The following is a 16645-nucleotide window of genomic DNA, read 5'->3' on the forward strand; positions in this document are numbered from 1 at the left end:
TTGAGGCATGCTAGGTAAGCACTCTGCCACCTAGTCACACTCCCTGTCCTCTTACTGAGAATCCTTCCCCCTCCAACCCTCATATATGAGAGAGAGATTATGCTTACCTGTCACACATACAAATACTTTTCCAACTTGGACTCATAATTTCATTGTTATCCACTCACTTCCAAAACAACAATGTAATAGAGATGAGCAAAACCGTGTGCCCCTGCTGTGGTCTCATTTGACTGGTGGTGGCTTTTGCATGTTACGAGCCAAAACAATGTTTCTTGTGTGAATTATAACCTTTATGCTGAAAGCTGCAGCAGGTATCTGATGACTACAAGGAAAAATATAAGGAATTATGGGGTTTAATATTTCTATATCCTAGCCATTATGGTCTTCTTTGAAATTTTATTAGAAAAGAGCTAAAATAATTGTCTAGGTCTGGTGATTAAAAGGTGGTGACTTCAGGGAAGAGAGGAAGGAAAGGAGTAAAACTCTGGAAGGAAATCCACCAAATTATGCATAAATATATTACAAGGAATCTTTCCTCATGTTTGTGCGATTATAATGCATCAATTTAAATAAAGCAATAAATAAACAGAAGGAAGACCAGTAGAGGAGAGGAAGGAGGTAGGATGGGTGAGAAAGGGAGGGAAAGGGGAAGTAAGTGGGAGAGGGGAGAAGACAAAGTGAAGCAAATTATCTTATGTGCTATATCCCATATCTGTCTGGAATTGCAAGGACATGCTGCTCCAGATTTACAGCTGTGCTTTCCGCATCTGGATGGCTTGTGGGGGGTTCCTTTTAGACTTGGTATTTCTCAGCTGGGAGGGGTAGCAAAGGCCTATAATTCCAGTGGCTCAGGAGGCTGAGGCAGGAGGATTGCAAGTTCAAAGCCCACCCCAACAATTTAGCAAGGCCCTAGGCAACTCAGGAGACCCTGTCTCTAATTAAGTTATAAAAAGGGTTGGGGATATGGCTCAGTGGTTTAGCACCCTTGGGTTCAATTTCTGGTACCAATGATTATAAAGAGAGTCTCAGTATTTCTCTGTCTTTATTCTAAGTCCCCATCTAGGAAGAGTGTCCAATTGAGGCAGCCCTGCTTACACTTAAGTAAAGCTCATGTCTATTCATCTCTGTCATTTTGTAGCTTTTTGTGTGTCAAGTGCTGTCTCTCAAAATGACACCTCCAAATCTCACCAACATACACCTATTGTGGAGAGCAGGCTCTGCCAGCTCTGAGTTGCTCCACATCATATAGAACAGCAGCTCTCAGACTCCACTCAGTGCCTGAGTTACAGAGTTACTCGGTAAATCAACAGTTTGCTCAGACCCACTCCATTTTGAGTGCAAGTGCTGAGGCAGAAAGATTTGGTAACTTGCTGGGCAAACAGATAACCACTGGGTATCAGACATACAGAAAAAGAGAAAGAGGAAGCTCAAAAGAGAGAATGTAAAGGAGATAGAAAGAGAAGCCTAAATTATTGTATGTTTTTGCAAAAACAAAGCTTGACACAGGAAGCAGGCTCTACAGAGGCACCAACCTGGCTTAGGTTTCATTTTGAGACAGAATCTCACCTGTGTTCCAAAGGCACTTCTGATCCACCATCCTTGCCCTCTCTAGCTTCAGCCCCCCAAACAGAGCAAAGAGGGTCGGGGCACTGTCACAAATGAAAATTAAAGATAGTGAACTAACAAAAGCAAGAGAAACAAAATCTGTACCACCTCTACTAGGGCTCCCTTCCCTGGAATCAGCATTGTTGTGCCAGACTTTTTCTTCTGAAACCTGAGGTGTTAAACTTTCAGGGCAGAGGTTGAAGCTCCACAACAAAGGCTTCCCCTTGTGTGGGTCATACCTTGGATCCTGGTCTAAGGGCTGCAATACAAATGAGTGAATGAATGACTACCTAACAACCCAAGTGAAGCAACACAAAAATGTTTCTGTCATGCCAGAATCCAAGGACATCTTTTTCAAACATAGTGGTTAGCTGTGTTTGTAATAGAAGAAGGATCTAATGTACTCAGTGTTGTGAAAACCAGACTTTCAAAGAGAAATTTCTTGTCTGACCAGGATGAAGAAAGTCATAGGATGAGAAGGGATTGGTGTGTGAGCACATCCTAGAAGTAGGTAGTTCAGCAGACTTTGGTGGATCTCAGGAGTATGGAAATAGGGGATTAGCTCAGGGTGCACAAACCTGGAGGAAACAAAAGGGGACTGAGAGGCAAGAAGAGTCCTGGAAGATATACAGAGGAAAGTTTGAGTTTCTTTCTTTCCGGGTTCCTTTCTTCCAGGGTAACTAAGCATCAGAGATGACTTATTTGAAGGAGAATCATGAAGGTGATAAAACACAAATTTAACTTGTCAAGAAGGACCACATCTCTACAGAAGGATACCTGAAATAGGATACAAGTAGAAGTTCTGATGATGATGATGGCAGCAGTATAATGGTATTCTAGGTCACTATAGTTGAAAGAAGGGGCAAGAGCAGACAGATTAGTGTGTGTCTTTGGAATCTTCCCCATTGAAAATCACTAGTGCTTCTAATTAGAACTGGGGGCACCTGTTCTTTAGCATAGACCCTTAAGAGGCTTACATATACCCCCTCACTGACAGATGCAAAAGAGCTAGTGTTTTAGAAATATGAGTATAAACAGGCAGGAACTTCTGAAAGAGTATATTCCATCTTATTAAAAGAAAAGGGTGCAGACTACTTTGCTTCATTCCCCTGCTACTGTCAGGGACAGACAGATGCGAATAGTGGGGACACAACGTTAAGGGATAATTATTTCTCTAAACATGGTCCACTCTTCTGACCCCCACATGCTTTTCTAATGCAGGAAGCAATTGACCTGCACCTGTGCCTGGTTTAAGTCAATCAAATATGTTACATTCCTCAATAAACTACCTTTTATCTGCAGGAGAACTATAGGCCTGAAATGCTGAAATGCTGATGATGAGACACACACAAATTAGCTGGAAGTGGATTCCAGGGAGGGTCTTTTATGACCCTTAGACAGACCAGATGCCAGGACTTAGGGGAATAAGGATAATTCACCACCCCTGCCACCCTCCTGCAACCATATCATCTGTTTGTTTGTGTGTGTATTGGGGCTTGTGGTGGCAGAGAAGGATGTGATTTCAGGGATTGAACTCAGGAGCACTTGACTACTGAGCCCCATCCCCGGTCCTATTTTGTATTTTATTTAGAGTCAGGGTCTCTCTGAGTTGCTCAGTACCTCACTTTGGCTGATGCTGGCTTTGAACACACAATCTTCCTTCCTCAGCCTCCTGGGCTGCTGTGATTACAGGCATGGGCCACAGCAGCCTGCCTGCAATCATAACATCTGTAAGAAAAGATTCCAAATGGAATCAGTCAGCATGGGCCAAGGTGACCTACCATGGCTATAGCACTGGGGACTTAAAAGTCTGATGTCATCTTGGAGACAGTCAGAATAAAGAGGTGGACCAAGGTACAACTCTCTGGAAACTTGCCCAGGACCCCCAATGAAACTGGAGTTCAGGACAGCATGTGTGTTCCCTTCCCTATCACTTCTAATAAACTCATGCCAGCAACTCTGAGTGACATGTGTAAATCCTTCTGACCTTATCACAAGAACCCAGGAGTTAAGGTCAGGGCTCAGGGGTTTCCATGCCTCAGGTTTAGCACCTCAGGTTCCTGAAAGGTCCCAGCTCTGTAATAATAGGAAGGGTAGGTGAGAGAGAAAATGTCCTGAAATCATAATATTGAAAGGCCAGAAAGAAGGGGCTCAATGGTTATGGTTACTGGAACAGAGAACAGGAAAGAGTTTTATCCTGGAATTAGCACCTGTGCTTTCACTACTGAGCCATATCCCCAGTCCTATTTTGGGTGCTGGGGTTGTACGGCTCAGTGTTAGAGTGCTCAACTAGCATGTGTGAGGCACTGGGTTTGATCCTCAGCACCACATTAAATAAATAAATAGATAAATAAATAAATAAAGGTATTGTGTCCATCTACAACTAATAAAATAAAATAAAATAAAGCATTACAGATTAACAGTCAGAGGTATAACTTAACATTCAGAGGTATTAAGGAAAAAACATAGATACTGATTGCTGTGGTTTGGATCTGGAATTCCCCACCAAACCCAATGTGTTTAAAGCACTGTCCCCAATAAATCGAAGTCCAGAGAACAGACTTTTAGACAATGGTTGACTCTGACCTCTTCAGTGGAGTAAATTACTCTTAGTAAAATGGATTACTGGGAAGTGGAACCCAATTTGAGGAAGCAGGTCACTGCGGGTATACCTTGAAAGGGATTATCTTCTCTGTAGCCCATTCTTCTTCCCCACCTCCCCACCACAGTTGCTAGGAGCTGACCATGCCATTCTTCTATGATGAATGACTTGGGGCCAGCTGACTGTGGATTGAATGTCTGAAATCATGAGTCAAAATATATCTTCTCTCTTCAAAGTCATATTCATCAAGTATTGTGGTCACAGTGGTAAAAAGTTAAAGGATGATGCAAAGATTGGGGTCATCGACAACATATGCAGTTAGAAAAATAGAAAAATTTCAAAACCCGAGGAATGAACATGAACAGCAAGATAGTGGAGGCACACAGAACACAAATAAATAAGACCAACAAAGATCCGTTCCTTGACAAATTATGACTTAATTGTCAAAGCCTAAATCAATAAAAAATAAAATTAAAGAAAAATAAAAAAAATAATTAAAGAAAAAGCTGCAAGAGAGAAATGCAATGAGTAAGAATAACAGATTTTGTAGAAGAAATGGTAAAGTCCAGGATGACTTGGAATGTTGTATTTCAATCCCTGAAATAAAATGATTCCTCAATAAGATTGTCATGTCTAATTAAACCATCTTCAGAATCTCAGAAGAGGAAAAGCGAAAAAAAAAACAAACAAACAAACAAACAAACAAAAATAGCTCCCAAGTTACAAGTATGAAGTAAAGAAATTAATGGCCACTAAGTCAGCATTCTGGAAAAACAGTTAAAGTGATCCTATACACAGAAGAAGATTATCAACAAAAAAGAAAGCAAGGGAGAGAGAAATTGCCATTAGAAGAGTCATTAAGTAAATGAGAATTAGGATCAAATCAACTGTTAGAAATAAATCAGAATGGCAGGAAATAATAGACATCTTTCTATAATGACTCTGAATGTATTTGTTCCCAACTCTCCAATTAAAAGACATAGGCAGATTTGATTAAAAAACAAGTCCAACCTATGTGTTCTCTGTAAGAAATACAGCATACCTCACAGGCAAAGTTACCCACTGACTAAAAACAAAAGGATAGCAAATATTATTTTATGTAAATGTAAATGGGCAAGGCAAACTTCAAACCAAAATCAGTCATAAAAGACAAAGAAGGTTCCTACATACTGGGAAAGAGAAAAATCTAACAAGAATATATAACAATAGAAAATATTTATGCCCAAATATTGGTGCCCATAATTTCACAAAATAAACGCTATTTATAAAGACTCATAGAGATCACTTGAATACAAAGTGAATTCATTACAGTTCTCTTACAAATGAGCAAGACTTCCAGACACAAATTGCAGCAAGGATAAAAGAGACTTAAAAACATTAAGATCAAGTGGACTTAACAGACATCTGGAGAATATTTCATCCAAAATTAGCTGAATCTGTTTTATTTTTGGCTGCTGATGGTAATTTCTCAAAACACATTATATTTTAGTCAGAAAGTAAGTCCTAGAAGATAGGGGAAAAAGAGATATAATTCCATGAAACTTTTTCTTTTTAACTAGAACGTGACAGTTGCACACAGTGACTGGGTTTGTCCTGAAAAAACTTATACATGCATGGAATGTGACCCACTCCATTTTCAACCCCATTCTTCCTCCTTCCTACCCACTCAACTCTTCCCCAGTTTAGTGATTCTCCCTGTGCTCATCCATTATTCATCCTTGATCGGTGCTTTCCATATATATGTATAGGTGAAATTATATGGTATAATTTTATGTGCACATAGCATAATTTTCTTAAATTCATTCAACCTTTCCTCTTTTCTTGCCCCCCTTACTCTTTGGTCTCCTTCTACTCCTCTGATATATCCAATATATTTATGATATCTGATCCTACCTTCCCTTTCTCCCTCATTTTGCACTAGCTTCCCACACATGAGAGAAAAATCATTTGATCTTTGCTTTTCTGAGTCTGGGCTTATTTCACTTAGCATGATGTTCTCTATTTCTAACCATTTACCAGAAATGTGCTATAATTTCATTCTTCTTTATGGCTGAATAAAACTCCACTGTTTTATTGATCCACCCATTTTCTTAATTCATTCGTCAGTCAATGGGCTTCTGGACTGATTCCTTAATTTGGCTATTGTAAATTGTACTCCTATAAACATTGAAGTGGTTATATTATGATGATATGCTGATTTTAGTTCTTTGGGTTAATACCAATGAGCGGGAGAACTGGGTTATATGGTGGTTCCAGTCCTATTTATTTTTTTTATTTTTTAAATTTTTTGACGAATCTTCAAACTGTTTTCCAGAGTAACTGTACTCATGTTCTTTTTTCTATCTTAGTTGGGCATTTGGGAGTTTGTTTGAGAAATGCCTTATTAGATATTTGCCCATTAGATATTTGCCCATTTATTAACTGAATTATGTGGGTTGTTTTTGTTTTCTTTGATTTTGCCTTTTCTTTTTCTTTCCTTTCCTTTTCTCTCCCTCCCTCCCTTCCTTCCTTCCTCCCTCCCTCCCTCCCTCCCTTCCTTCCTTCCTTCCTTCCTTCCTTCCTTCCTTTTTTGTATCAGGCTTTTTGAGCTATCTACATAAAGACCCTATCAGAGGACTTGTTGGCAAAAATTTTCTCTTTCTTTTTTTTTTTCATTGTATGGACACAATGCCTTTTTCTTTATTTTTTTTTTCTTTTATGTGGTGCTGAGGATCAAACACAGTGCCTTACACATGCTAGGTGAGTGCTCAACATCTGAGCCACAGTTCCAGCCCCTCTCTTTCATTCTTTAGGGTATTTATGTTTTTCACTGCTTCCTTTGTGGTCCAGAAGCTTCTCAATTTGATGGCATTTCACTTATTAATTCTTGATTTTATATTCTGAGTTTTAGAGGTATTGTTAAGGAAGTCAGTGCCTGCATGAATATGATGGGGTCTTGACCTTAGGTTTTCTTGTAACAGTTGCAAAGTTTCCAAACTAATTCCTAAGTCTTCGTTTTCACTTTTGTCCAGGGAAAATAATAGGAATCTAGTTTCATTCTCCCACATATGTATATGCATTTCCCAGCACCATTTGTTTATAAGCCTGGCTTTTTGTAATATATTTATTTTTGGCATCTCCATCAAGTATAAGTTGACTGATAAATTTGTGGATATACCTCTGTCTTCTATTATGTTCCATTGGATTTAATGTCTGTTGTGATGCCAATACCATGCTAGTTTTGTTACTATGGCTCTGGAGTATAATTTGAAATCAGGTATTGAGGTGCATTGTGCATCTCTCTTTTTCTTGACTATTTTGACTAGTCAGGGTGTTATTTATTCAAATTAATTTTAGGACTATTTTTCTGAGTTGTTTGTAGAATGTCATTAGTTTTCTGATAAGAATTGCATTGAATCTGTACAATGGGTTTGAGAGTATGGTCATTTTGATAATATATACAATATATACACAATGATATATAATATATACAATAATACACAACAACATGAGACATCTTTTCATCTTCATCAATTTTTTTCTTCAGGGTTCTATAATTTTCACTGTAAAGCCTCTTTAACTCAGTTCAAGTCCCAAGTACAAAATATTTCAAAATATTTATGTACAGGATGGTTTCCCTGATGTCTTTATTGCCTGATTCACTGTTGTAGTATAGAAAAACTATTGACTTATGGGTGTTGAACTTGTTACACTGCTCCTTTGCTCAACTAATTTGCAAGCTCTAGAAGTATTCTGGTAGAGTTTTTTTGAGGGCTGTAAGTATAGAGTCATATTCTTAGAAAACAGAGATATTTGTTTTTTTCTTTTCCTACTTGTATCCATTTGATTTCCTGTTCTTGCCTGATCACTCTGGCCTATGATATTTTGAGGACTATATTGAATAAGAGTGGTAAGATTGAAGAACCTTTTTTTGGTCTTGATTTTTAGGGGAAATGCCTTTAGTTTTTCACCAGTTAGTATGGGGGTGGCTTTGTGGTTGTCATAAATGGCCTTTATAGTATTTTTCATCCCTAGCTTCCCCCTATTTTTTTTAATTGGCTTCCTTCCTGCCTTCCTTCCTTCCTTCCTTCCTTCCTTCCTTCCTTCCTTCCTTCCTTATGAATGGCTATAGTATTTTATCAAAGGCTTATTCTACATTTATTGAGATTCTTGTAATTAATTCTGTTTAAGTGGAGATTTATTTAATTTTCATATATTGAGCCAAACTTCCATCCCTGGAAAAAAAGCCTACTTGATCCTGGTGTATTATCTTTTTTGATATGTTTTTATTTATTTGTTACCAGTGATTAGGGTCACTCGGCCACTGAGCCATACTCCCAGCCCTATTTTGTATTTTATTTAGAGACAGGGTCTCACTGAGTTGCTTAGGGCCTCACTAAATTACTGAGGCTGGCTTTGAACTCGAAATCCTCTTGCCTCAGCCTCCAGAGCCACTGGGATTACAGGCCTGCACCACCATACCTGGCCCTGATGTATTTTTAAATGAGGTTTTCTAATATTATGAGTAAATATTTTTGCATCTCTGTTCATTAGGAATATTGATATGTAGTTTTCTTTTCCATATGCTTCTTTGTCTGCATTTGGTATCAGAGTTGTACTGGCCTCACAAAATGTTTTGGGGAGTGTTCCCTCTCTTTCAGTTTCATAGAATAATTTGAGAAAGACTGATGTTGGTTCTTCTTTCAAGGTCTGGTAGGACTCAACTGAGAATACATTGTACTCACCTTTTCTTTGTTAGAAGGTTTTTAATTGCTGGCTCAATTTCATTACTTGATATTGGTCTGTTTAGGTGTTGTATAACTTTCTGATTCAGTTTTGGAAAGTTCTGTGTGGACAGAAACTGGTTCGAGTCATTCAGATTTTTCCAGTTTGTTGAAGTATAAATTCTCAAAATAGGTTTTGAGAATCCTCTGGATTTTTAGAAGGGTCTATGATGATATTTCCTTTTTCATCTCTTATCTTGATTTGTGTTTTCTCACTAGTTCCTTCAGTTAGTTTGGCAACCTTATTTGTCTTTTCAAAGGACCAGCTCTTCATTGCCTTTTTTCTGTGTATTGTTTTCTTATTCTTAATTTCATTGATTTTGGCTCTGATTGTAATTATTTTCTGTCTCCTATTGTTTTGGGGGCTGGTTTGTTCATTTTCTAAGACCTTGAGATGGAGCCTCTGCTCCATTGTTTATTTGGGAAAGTCCCAATTTTTCAATGCCATGACTCAGTGCTGTCAATATTTCTCTTAGAACTGCTTTCATACTGTCCCTGAGATTTTCTGTTGTATCTCTGTACTCATTTGTTTCTAAGAATTTATTGTTTTCTATTCTCTCTTGATCCACTATTCATTAAGAGAACACTGTTCAATTTCTGTTTGCTTATGTGGTTTTTATTCTTCTGTTGATTCCTACTTTCATTCCAGTATAATCTGTTAGGATACATAGGGTTGTATAGTTTTTTGTTTGTTTGTTTTTGTTTTTGTATTTACTAAGATTTGCTTTGTGGCCTAGAATATAATCTCCCCTAGAAAAAGTTTCATGTGCAGTCTTGGATAAACTTAAAGCTTAAAGGTTAATGCTGCTGTTTTGAGGTGGGATAGTCTAAAAATGTCTTTTAAGCCCATTTGATTTATAGTGCTATTTAGATTTGAGATACCTTTACTGATTTGATGACCTATCTGTTAGTGATAAGGGTGTGTTGAAATTACCCAGTATCATTGTGCTGGTATCTCTGCGGAATTTAATGTCATGAGGCATTTTTTTTTCCATGAAATTGAGCGCACTGACATTTGGGGCATAAATGTTTACTATCATATCATTTGTTGGATTTCCCCTCCTTATTAGGATGTAGTGGCCTTATTTGTCTCTTCTGATTCATGTTTGCTTGACATCTGAATTTCAAATATGAGAGCCAATACTTCTGTCTTTTTCTTGAACCACATACATGGAATATATTTTTCCAAATTCTTATACCTTCAGCCTCTGTGTGTCTTTGCCTCTGAGTCTCTTGTAAACAACATATAGTTGGATCTTGTTTGTTTGTTTCATCCATTCTGCTAATCTGTGTCTTCTAATTGGGGATTGAGACATTCAGCTCCTGTATGGTTATATTTTAATGGTTTCCTACCATTTTATTTTTCTTTCTGGTATATTTTATCCTGTTTTGAGTCTCATTTAGTGAATCATCTTCTATTTGGGAGATATTTGTAATTTTTTTTTTGGAGTTACTCTGTATGAAGTTTATCTTTGAATATTTGTAGTGTTGGCTTGGTGCTCATGATTCTTTTAGTTTATTCTTGTTTGGAAAGTTGTTATTTCCCCTCAATTTGAAACGGAGCTTTGCTGCATATAGCTACCTTGGCTGATAGTTGTTTTCTTTTGGGGCTTGGAATATCTCACTCCAGGCCCTCCTTAATTTTAGGATCTGAGCTGAGAAATCAGAACTGAGTCATTTTGTTTTACCCCTAAATGTGACCTGGCATTTATTTATTGCAACTTTTAATATTCTTATTTTCTACGTTAGGCATTTTGATTATGATTTGTCTTGATGAGCTGCTCATTTGAGTAGGTCTACTGGGGGTTCTGTAAGCCCCCAGGATGTAAATGTCTATCTCAATTTAATATATGCAAAGTTTTCTGTAACTATCTCTTAGAAAATGTTCTTTATGACTTCAGTTTATTTCTCCATGTTCTCTTCTATCCCAACAATTCTCAAATTTGTTCCTTTAACATTGTTTCAAAGTCCTTGTATATTATGGTCATGTTCTATGCTGTTTTCCCTTTATTGCATTCTATGTACTCAGGTCTATATAGTCTGTCTTCAAGGTCTGAAGTTCTGTCTTCAAGCACGGGGGCTCTATTTTCTAAGCAATCTAATGTGTTAGTGGTGCCTTTAAGTGAATTTTTAATTTGATTTGTCCTTCCTGTCTAGCAGTTATGCTTGGTTCTTTTTCACCTCCTTGCTTTCCTCTACTTTACTTGCTGTCTTAATTCCTTCTTAGACCTCCTTTTAGTTTATTAAATGTTTATTGAAAATATAAATTATAAATAAGTATCTTATAATCTTTCTCTGGGTTTTCATCTACATCACTAGCCCTGGGATCCTGTGTTGGAGAATTGTGAGTCTTAGGGAGAGATTTCTTTGCCTTTTTTCTCACATTTTCAGAGTCTCAGTCTTGTCATCAATTGAATTTGATTCCTGTGTGTGTGTGTGTGTGTGTACACACACACTCTTTTGTGTGTAATTATTTGTTCTGGGACTTCTCTTTGTTTTTGATGTGCAGGTAGATGCCAAGGGGTGGGATTAGAGTTACCTCTTGGATTGTTTTTCCTTGGGGTACTTGTTGTTGGATTGGGGCTTTGGTCCTGTCTTCTTTTGTTTGGAGTAATGCCAGAGAATGTTTAGTTCAGCATCAGAATCTCTAACCTGAGAGCTTTTACTGTCCCTGTAGGTTTGCCATACCTCACAGAATGTGGCAACATAAATAATTGTAACAATCACTGGAATCAAGAAACAATACTTCATGTTAAATTAAATACAGAGTTTCTAGCATGACCTGTACCACCAAGTACCATATGTTCAGCAAATGTCATCTATATAAACAATATCATGAACTAGATCTGGCCTTGAAGCAAACAACAGGTGTCAAGTATGTTATCCACAGCAGTAATGATTATATTAGCATGAATGGTGGGGGCAGGAGTTATATGAATCAATTTGTTCTGAAATATGGTAAAAATACAGTTAATTAGGGAAAAAAGAAAAGAGATGTAGTAGGTGCTGTTTATAGACAGGGAAGGGAAATATAGAAGCAGCAAGGTAGGGGGAGAAAGGGAGAGAGAATAGTATAATTTGGCCATTAGCAGAAGATAAGAAAGAATCAGAAATAAGAGAAATAAATGAAAATGATATAAACCCAAAACAAAATATAAGATCCCGAATCCCGGGACCCTCATAACCAATGCTAGAAAAAAAATTACATTTTTAAAATACTAAAAATTGGGAGAAAAGAAAATAAGTGCATGCATACAAATGTCCCTAATCCATTCGGGACAGCTAGAATTCATGTGCATGTGCACATATACATGCACACACAGAAACACACACACACACAATAGAAAAAAAATATATGTATATAAAATTAAAATAAAAAATTAAATCCAATATCTTATTGAAGAATGAAGGAATGAATATTCTCCACTGAGGTGGTCAAAATAGTTGACCATATTGGATGATCAATGCATACGTTCAGTAGTATTTCTCTTCAGTTCTTCTTGAGTTGTGTAATGCTAGAGCAAGAGATGGGAGTTGCCAACCCCTTCCTGCCCTCTGTCAGTTGGAGTAGTCTATGGTTGAAGCTGTTTGATACAAGACTAAGCTTTTCTTGTCACCAGTAGGAGATGGGATGGGTTAGGAAGTAGTGTTAATTGGAGATGTGCTCATTCAGACCAGATTGGTCCACTCCCAGGGTAAAGTTTATGAAGAGTTACAGGAGAGGAGTACCAGGAGGTGGGGCTTAGATCTAACTGGGCCTCAGAGGCTTTGTTGGGTGGCATATTCTTTGGAGAGATTGGATTGATCTACTTTAGTGCTTTACAGTAGCTGATTTCTTCTCTGAATCTGAGAGCAAATACAGAGTTAAGCTCATAGATATCAATAAGATTTTTAATTGAAAAGTAAAAATTTTGTATAGTATTATGTTCTAAAATGTAGTACATCAAAACACTTACAATATGCCGAACACCAAATGCTTGCACTTTTTGAGTAAAAATCTAATTGCTTAGCAATTTTCAATTGCAATACCGCATATTTTTATTAACTATGGTTACCATGTTTTAAAATAATCTCTTGGAATTTTTTCCTCCTAACTAAAATTTGTATCCTTTAACCAAATCTCCCCAACCCCATCAACCAGCCTCTGATGGCCAACATGTTATTTTAAATTTTTAATTTTAAAAATTAAATGTATTAAATTGAACAACAATCATATATATTATTATGATATGATATTTCAAATTATGTGTACACTGTGAAATCATTACCTAGGTTAATTAACATATCCATCATAACACATGCTTTTTGTATGTGTGTGTGATGAGAATATTTTTAATCTGTTATTTTAGCAAATTTGAAATTACAGTATTAACTACATTCATGTTGTTAGATATCAAACTCTAAGAATTATTCCTCTTTTCTAAATGGAAGTCTGTATTTCTTGACCATATCTTCCCCTTGTACTCCCTTCCTGAAACACACACACCCCAAAACATTTTTACTCTTTAGCTATATAAATCTAAGCTTTTGGATTCCTCATCTAAGTAAGATCATATGGTATTTTTCTTTTCTTTACAGTTTCCATAAATGTTATATGCTCCAGATTTAATCACATGAATAGAATTTTCTCATTTTTGAAGGCAAGACACCATTCCACTCTGTATATGTTGTCACTAGCTGTCTGTGGGCTGTGTGTGGATTGTGTTCCACATACTAGCCTTTTGAGGAAATAGGCCTGGTTCTGTGAACTCTCTGTCAGGGACTGAATGCATGATGCAGGTGTGCCTACCCCTCTAGCTCTGCCTAAGATCCCACACAGTACCTGAGATGGATGTGACTCACCAAGATGTCAATCAATCTGCTGACCACAAGACTTCACAAAGCAAGACTCCACCCTTGAAAACTTATGCCTCTCTAATGCCCATGCTATAAAATAAAGGGATTCTGTGTTCATGCTCTCTTTCTAGCGCTCTTTCCAGCGTGGAAGCTGACCCTTAAGTTTTCAGAGCTGTTCCTCCCTCCATCTGAAAAACTCATGTCTGTGTTGAGTAATTTTTTGCCACTTTCTTAGCTTAATATTGCAGTCAGCTGTTTTAAACCCAGTTTTTCTCATCTGTGCACATAGTGGGCAAGATACCATATTTCCTTTATCTTGTCAGTCACTGAGTCACACTAATGTCATAATCCATAGCTTGGCTCTTTGTGAATAGTGCTGGAACAAATAGGCCAGCACAGATTTCTCTCTGACATACTGATTTTATCCTTTGATTATAAACTCAGTAGTGGGATTGCCAGGTCATACGATGTAATTCTACTTACAACCTTCCCATCCTGCTTTCCTTCCTTCATTTCACAGTACTGGAGATTGAAATTCTACATCCCCCATTTTCTTTTCAGAATTTTAATTTTGACCCCCTAGGATAAAGCAATAATCAATTGTCCAAAATGAAATTTGGCCCCATATTTTGTAAGTCCTTCAAGCTTCAGTCTATAAATAAAAGATAATACTATACACTACTTATTGAAGAAGATTAATTAAGGAATGAAGAGTCATAAATTCATAGTTCTATATGGGTATGTATGTGTGAGTGTGCTGCTTTATTTGGCTTTATGATGAATGACACATACACCACACTGTCCATACTTATGATACCAAGATGTAAAATACATAGATGCTTCTGAAAAAGCAATAAACATGATCTCATTGTTTTCAGTTGAACAGATTTAAGAATAACAAAATTATATCCAAACATGCTGGAGTTTGTTGGGTTTTTATGTTGTTGTTGTTGTTGTTGTTTTTGTCTTTGTTTTGTTACTGTTGTTATTTTTTGTTTGTGTATTTGTTTGTTTTCCTTGTCAAACTCTCACTTAGAATTTTGTCATATTTGCTTACATTAGAGCTCTCTATTGTACATATCACTCTACTGCTTTTTCCCCCCATGGATTTGTCATGAACATCACTAAACATTTACTTCTCAATATTTTCACCTAAACTGTGCTGTTTGTCATTCCAAACATTTGAAGCGTTCTTTGGAATGAGAAAGCCTAAATATGGGAATAGTAAATAGAAAGCTTTGTTTATAATATAATTGAGAAAAAAAAAAACCATGTGAGACTTGTATTTTCCAGAGTATTTTATATTCTGGTAGGACTTGATTGAATATTTTGGGAAGGTGTTTCTTGATGGTCAGACCTGCATATAGACTTTCAAATCCGTGAATGCAGAGTGTTTTCAAAACTTTGTCTTGTACCAATTCTTAAAATCTAACTGACGCATCAATATACACACAATAGAACTTCACCAAGGGAACCTGTAAATAATAATAATAATAAAGAGGACAGAGATCCAACATGGCAGCGGGCGCAGAGAGATCAAGTCTCTGACCTCTTCAGCTGCGTGGGCATAGGGAGTCGTAAACCATCTAAATGCTGTTTGCTCAGGATCACTAGGCAATGCTGAGCTGACGTGGATCTGGGGCGAACAGTCTGGGCCCCTCAGAACACACACCGAGCCCAGATCACCTGCATTCAAGCTCCGGTTCGCCTGCTTCTCATGACTCAGCACTAACGATCCCGCTGAAATAACTGTCGGCCCTTCTGAACTTACAGAGGTAAAAGCCAACCGAGCCTTCATAGGAAGTGGCCACAGGATTGAAACGGGGCTTGGGAGAGACAGTCAGGACCCACCCGTTGCATTGGTCACCATTTGCATGGGATACCACCATGGCAGAGAACTGACGTCACGGGCGGAGGAGATAACTGCATTGAAACCAGCGCGACAGGTGTGTAATCCCCTAGCCATCTCTCTCCACAAAGCGGGGAAACCTTAAGAGCCCCTCCCAGCTCTCCCGTGAGCGCAATAGCCAGACCGAGGGAATCAGGAGTGGCGCGGGACTCTCGGCGCAGAACTCCCGGCTAACTGCTCCCACCAGTGCTGACAACTGAGGTCTCTTGCACCAGCTACCAGGGGGCGTGGCTACCGGAGGGCAAGCAAATTCGCTGGGGGTTCTCAGCCCCAAGCTCTACAAACTTAGGGTCTGAGGGAGGCAAAGAGGGAGAGTGTGCCCAGTCGTTCATGAAATCAGGGCTCCCGGGAGCAGCAGACCTGGCGTGTAGCCAGTATTGTGGTGAGTGTCACAGGTGAGGGGGCCTGGCTTGAGGAAACACAAGAGAAGGCCCTAGGCACTCAGGATTGGAGACCCGCCCAGTCTAGGAGAAAGAGCTGCTGCACAGTGATTGGTTCCCACCTATTGAGAGGAGAAGCTTGGCCCAGTGGGCACAGCACCACCTACTGGAAGAGAAGTTAAGCGAACTCTATGACTACATTTATTATTATTATTATTATTATTATTATTATTATTATTATTATTATTTTTAATTTGTTTTTTTTTCTTTTTCTTTCATTTTCATTTTTTTGTTGTTGTTCTTTAACTTTTTTTAATGTTTTTATTTTTTTAATTTTTATTATTATTATTATTTTTTAATTTTAATTTTAATTTTTCTTATTATCATTATTATTTTTTTAAAAAAAAATTTTTCTTTCTATCTTTATTTTCTATTTTTTCTTGGTCTTTTCATTTCTTTTCAATTTTCTTATTCCCCCTTCCTTGAATTCTACCTGCCTACTCTCATTCTCTTTAGTGACTTCTTCCCTTCCCTTCTAATATCTTTCCTC

General features: G+C 37.7%; 1 protein-coding gene across 1 annotated transcript in view; it reads right to left on the minus strand.

Annotated features, from left to right (window-relative positions):
* Positions 1-6193: 6193 nt before the first annotated feature.
* The window catches only part of LOC107144117 (eukaryotic translation initiation factor 1A, X-chromosomal-like), a 63322-nt gene continuing 52870 nt past the window's right edge, over positions 6194-16645 (minus strand). The window contains exon 6 of the mRNA XM_048796320.1: positions 6194-6205. The gene's annotated coding sequence lies outside the window, so the exon portion shown is untranslated. The remainder of the gene's footprint in view (positions 6206-16645) is intronic.

Source organism: Marmota marmota, unplaced genomic scaffold (assembly GCF_001458135.2).
Source record: "Marmota marmota marmota unplaced genomic scaffold, marMar, whole genome shotgun sequence".
NCBI lineage: Eukaryota > Metazoa > Chordata > Mammalia > Rodentia > Sciuridae > Marmota > Marmota marmota.